The 6,000-nt window shown below is 42.1% G+C and overlaps 1 pseudogene; it reads left to right on the forward strand.

Moving 5' to 3' along the window:
* Positions 1–3,131, forward strand: part of LOC145530937 (ras-related C3 botulinum toxin substrate 1-like) — a 57,566-nt pseudogene extending 54,435 nt beyond the window's left edge.
* Positions 3,132–6,000: the final 2,869 nt, after the last annotated feature.

The following is a 6,000-nucleotide window of genomic DNA, read 5'->3' on the forward strand; positions in this document are numbered from 1 at the left end:
CTCACTATGCCTTTGCATCCCCTGGAGGGTGTTGAGCATGTCCATGCCTTGGTCCACCCCAGAGATGTTTAAGTAATTAGTTTGGCAGCACCCTAGCCCAGGGAACTTTTAAATATCTGCAGGTAGTTCTACTGAATAGCCAGAGTGGAGAACCATCTGCTTTGCACTAAATGAAGTCAAGTTCAGACAGCGGATCCCAGAGAACATCTTGGCTATTGTTGAACATCTAATTGTCATCATAAGATTAGCAGCTCCAAAACTACACTTCTGATTTATCCCCAAATGCCCAAATGTGCTCCTCCCACAGTATGCTAATTGCTCAGGGCAGATAGCCTGAGATCATCCTTGACTTTTCTCTCTGACATCATATATTCCATCTGCCAGAAAATATCGAAAACTCTGCCTTCCAAATGCATCTAGAAAATAATGCCCTTTCATCATCTAGACCTTTATTTTTTGGTTCAACTTAATGTTGTTGGGTTACCTGCTTTATTGCAAAAGCCTCCGAGCCCACCTTCTGGCATTTGTCTTCCCATGCTCCCTTCAGCCACATCTCACATAGACTCAGGGGAGCCTAATGAATCATAAAACATCAGGTCCCTCCTCTGCTCAAAGCCTTCCAGTAGTTTCTCATCCTGTCACAAAAGCTTGAATCTTACACATCCCTGTATGTTCCTCCTCCAGCTCCTACATGGAAGGAATCCCTTGGTCAGGAAAGTGTGAGAACTTCAGGATATAAGGAATTTAGGGATTGTAGGGCTTATCTAAAACTAGAGCATTTTATGTATCATTATGAAGCTTCCAAGAAGATATTGTAGGTAGCACTTTTCACTCGGCCAAGAAAACCTTTTTGGAAAAGAATAACACTGTCCCTGTTTTTCATTGACAATAATATTTACCATCTCTGATTGCTTGTGGGAAAGGAAATTGGGCAAACTTGATTAACTCCATCACCTTGGCAAAAGTGAAAAAAGCCTTGAAAAAAATGGCCAAATTCCTCACCCTCATAGCCAGACCAGGGATATGGGCTGAACATCTGGGTTGTGTTTTTGTTTTTTCTAGTTTCTGAATTTAGGAATAAAGAGCACAGCCAGTGGATTCAGTTCAGTTCAGTTCGTGTCTGACTCTTTGCGACCCCATGAATCGCAGCATGCCAGGCCTCTCTGTCCATCACCAACTCCCGGAGTCTACCCAAACCCATGTCCATCGAGTCGGTGATGCCAACCAGCCGTCTCATCCTCTGTCATCCCCTTCTCCTCCTGCCCCCAATCCTTCCTAGCATTTGGGTCTTTTCCAATGAGTCAACCCTTCGCATGAGATGGCCAAAGTATTGGAGTTTCAGCTTCAACATCAGTCCTTCCAATGAACACTCAGGACTGATCTCCTTTAGGATGGACTGGTTGGATCTCCTTGCAGTCCAAGGGACTCTCAAGAATCTTCTCCAACACCACAGTTCAAAAGCATCAATTCTTCGGCGCTCAGCTTTCTTCACTGTCCAATACTCACATCCATACATGACCACTGGAAAAACCATAGCCTTGACTAGACGGACCTTTGTTGGCAAAGGAATGTCTCTGCTTTTAAATATGCTATCTAGGTTGGTCATAACCTTCCTTACAAGGAGTAAGCGTCTTTTAATTTCATGGCTACAATCACCATCAGCAGTGATTTTGGAGCCCACAAAAATAAAGTCTGACACTGTTTGCACTGTTTCCCTATCTATTTCCCATGAAGTGATGGGACCAGATGCCATGATCTTAGTTTTCTGAATGTTGAGCTTTAAGCCAACTTTTTCACTCTCCTCTTTCATCAAGAGGCTCTTTATTTCTTTGCTTTCTGCCATAAGGCTGGTGTCATCTGCATATCCGAGGTTATTGATATTTCTCCCTGCAATCTTGATTCCAGCTTGTGTTTCTTCCAGCCCAGCATTTCTCATGATGTACTCTGCATATAAGTTAAATAAGCAGGGTGTCAATATACAGCCAGTGGATTAGATGTTTATTAATTTAAAAAGAGAGTATCAGCATGTTTTTAAGCATAGTGATTAATACGGAGGGTTGGGTAGTCAAGATAAAACAATGACACCCTATGTGTCTAAATTAGTATACACTTTTTTTTTTTTAAATCTGAAAGGGTATATGTCTTTTTAAACAGTTAATAAACACATTTTGCTTTTTAGCTGGACTCAAGAAATAGTATTCGAATACAGTAAAAGCCTTTGAAGAGGTAGCACTTAAGTAAATTGATATCAATCAAAAGTGTTAACCATGCTGAGTTGACATACACTTCATTCTGGGGACAGAAATCAGGTGATTAAAGGCCCACATAGCTTTTGTGCATGCTTGTAACTGGTGCAAGGCAAGGACTCACTGTTTGGTGAGGGGGGTGTCGAGAGAATATTTCCCGTCCCTGTATGTCTGGAAGCACTCTGACAGTGGTGGCATTTTGAACCCCAGAAATAGATTTAAAAATCTGCCTTCTGACCTTCCGAGGGTCCCGGTGGTCTCTGGTCGGTTGTATTGGAGGAGTCTGGGCATGCACCGGCTGGTGTCGGGACCTTCAACTGATTTACCAGGGGGTGCCTTCCGCTGAGCTGTGGGTAAGACTTGCCATACAGTTACACTACCAATGCATTTCCTGGAGAATATATCCCCACTGTCTTTGACAACTGCTCTGCCAGTGTCATGGTGGATGGAAAACCCATGAATCAGGGCTTGTGGGACACAGCTGGACAAGAAGATTATGACCGATTACGCCCCCTGTCCTACTCGCAGACAGATGTATTCTTAATTTGCTTTTCTCTTGTGAGTCCTGCATCATTTGAAAATGTTCGTGCAAAGTGGTACCCTGAAGTGCGACACCACTGTCCCAACACACCCATCATCCTGGTGGGGACGAAACTTGACCTGAGGGACGATAAAGACACGATCGAGAACCTGAAGGAGAAGAAGCTGATGCCCATCACCTACCCGCAGGGCTTGGCCATGGCCAAGGAGATAGGTGCCGTCAAATACCTGGAGTGCTCGGCGCTCACGCAGCGAGGACTCAAGACAGTGTTTGATGAAGCGATCCGGGCGGTTCTCTGCCCGCCCCTCAACAAGAAGAGGAAAAGAAAGTGCCTGCTGTTGTGAACGTTTGCCTCCCCCCCAACACATCCACCCCCAGGACCCTTTGTATGCTTTGCTCAAACGGTGGAGGCTTCACACGCAATGCCAAGTTTTTGTTACAGATTAGTTTTTCCATAAAACCGTTTTGAACCAATCAGTAATGTCTAGGTTTTGTTTGTTTAAAGTGTAAGAGTTCAAACTTTCACATTCTATTAAAGTTCAGCCCTAAAATGACAAGCTTCCTTAAAGCCTCATTTTTCAAAGCCCCTATTCGTGCTCAGAGGTGCCAAAATACCTTGTGAACTAAGTTGCATTGTTGGGCTAAGAACACTAAGCACTAAGCTGTGGAAAGACCTTTGTCTGGAAGACACTGTAGCTTTGGAGGCAGGAGGTGCAGACCCTCGCTGAGTTTCAGGCAAGAAGAGTGTGCACAGCCTCCTTCCTGAAACGCTGCATGTAATGTGGCACGATGTAGCAGCCCACGTTCACTACCTACCACTGTACTGTACATCATAGCGCACGAGCGTAACAGCTCAGTCTTTGGATCAATCTTTTTGATTTTGTAGTGAGATTTTTAAAAACGAATTAGTGTTTCAGCTTTTGTGAGATTCTGAACAGAACTCTTAGCCCGTGCTCCCTGCGATGAAGTGTTCTGCTCTGCTCATGGGTGCCCTGGGGTGGAGTGTGTGGAACACTTGTGATCCAAGGATGGAGACAGTATTTTGACAAAATGTGGAGATTAATTTACACTACATTATACACGTAATCATTAAAACTATGATCACGGGTAAAGGTTTTAAAAGGTTAATTCCTGTCAAATGTGGTAGATGAAGAAGGTTGGTCGGTATTATCAGTGAGTGTTTTCTTAAGCTTTTCCTTTTCTTTAAATCTGCCCACCCCTTCTGAAATTGGGCATTTAATCCATCTTTGACCTGATCATCCTCATAGTTGCTAACTTAGTGCTTTTCTTATAGAACCCATTCTTAATGAGCAATATGCCTCCTTGTATTATAAAATCTTTCTGAATATGCATTAGGAAATTTTTTTGTAGGTTAGTAAAAGTGCACTCCTATTTTCATGTTGCTTTATTAAAAGCTAATAAGTGTTTTCCTTAGTTTTCTAGTAACTAGGTATAAAAATCATGTGTTGCAGCTTTATGGTTTTTAAGAGACTTCAGATATTCATAAACTGTAAGCCTCACTGTCACTGGCCAGATGCCCGATGCTGCACTGTGACTAATGATGATGGCCCCTCTTGCCTCACCATGTGCACATGCTTCCTGTCCTTGCCCTGACGATGTTCTTTGGGGTCTGTGAGGTTCCGTCAGCCCTGTACTCGTGCTAACGAAGTTCTGCACAACTTAGTCACTGGCAAGAATATGAGCTTGAATCTATCAAACACTAGAACAAAATTTTTTAAATTGACAATTGCAGAATTGTGGGGTGTTTTTACATTGATCTTTTGCTAACGCAATTAGCAGTATGTTTTGCATGTATGACTTAATAAACCCTTGAATCCTAAAAAAAAAACCCTGCCTTCTGAACTTGTGGAAAGTAACAGGTTTCAGTGTAGCATGGACCTGCTATGAATTAACAACCGACATGATCGGTGCCAGCTCCATGCTGCCCTTTCTCACAGGCCCTTCCTTTTTACTTCTGGCCTTGATTTGAGGCCAGAAATCTCATAGTCTGAGGCATAACCTGGTCCAGCTCTCCTCTTCAGAGATTCATGCCTGCAGCTGTACAAATGGTGCTGTTGTTCTTTCTTCAAAACCTGATTCCTCTTCCTATTCCCCCGCTGAGCTCCAACAGATGACATAGTTCTACAAACAGAGCATGTATGTGTTGTCAGTATCTACAGAGATTAAGAAAGTTAAGCCAAACTTTGCAAAGCCAGAGGTGTTACCCAAAGAAAGCCACTACAGACACCTGACAGAAAAATGAAATGGTGTTTGCCAAAGATAATAGAGAGCTCATATTTGCCCCCTTGACATAATGCAATACTGTGATGGATTCTAAGTGTCCTAGAAGATGACACATCCCAGTTAGACGCCTATTGAGGCAATTAGCATTGCTTTATGGTTCATTATACATCAATGGAAACAACCATTGCATTTATTGTTTTTAAAAGTGTTTATTTATTTATTTGGCTATGTCAGGTCTTAGCTGAAGCGTGCAGGCTCAGCAGCTGTGTTGTGCAGGCTTAGTGGCTCTGTGACATGTGCGATCTTAGTTCCTCAAACTGGGATCAAACCAAGTCCCTTGCATTGGAAGGTGGATTCTTAATGACTGGACCACCAGGGAAGTTCCTTTTGTATTTACTATGGACTGGGATTACTTTGCCATTTTGAAACCATCCTCAAATACCATTTTGTTTATATTCCCCATTGTCTTTGGAGAGTTTCACTCTCAGAAATAGATGCATGAACCTGGTGTTAAAAATTGAAAAGTTTCCATTTTCACTGTTTATTGATATAATATTTATATAGTAGAAATCTAGTCCAATTAATCATGCTATATGAGTGTATGACCTAGGGATCCCCTTTGGGAAATAGAGGAGTAAAATATAAGAGTGAAGTCAATGGGTATATGTGGCAGATAGGGAAGATGTATTTGACAGAGAAGAAGAAAGCATATTCAGGCACAACTGGAACACCAGGGGAAAAGAGAACATTTGCTTAATGGAGGAAAATGACTCAGAGAGATAAGTGGTATATTCTTTATATCAAAAATGTCTATGACTATAGTATAGAATTTGAATGCTTGCTATGTAGCAGATGACACTCTAGGTCCTGGGGAAACAGAAATTGCATATTTATCTCTATATATATGTACTTCTGTCTTCATGGGGAATAACTTTAGTAGAAAGTATAGTCAAATTAGAAGAAATGGAG

The sequence above is a fragment of the Giraffa tippelskirchi genome, chromosome 13 (genome assembly GCF_054371585.1).
Source record: "Giraffa tippelskirchi isolate mGirTip1 chromosome 13, T2T-mGirTip1v1.2.pri, whole genome shotgun sequence".
NCBI classification, from domain to species: domain Eukaryota; kingdom Metazoa; phylum Chordata; class Mammalia; order Artiodactyla; family Giraffidae; genus Giraffa; species Giraffa tippelskirchi.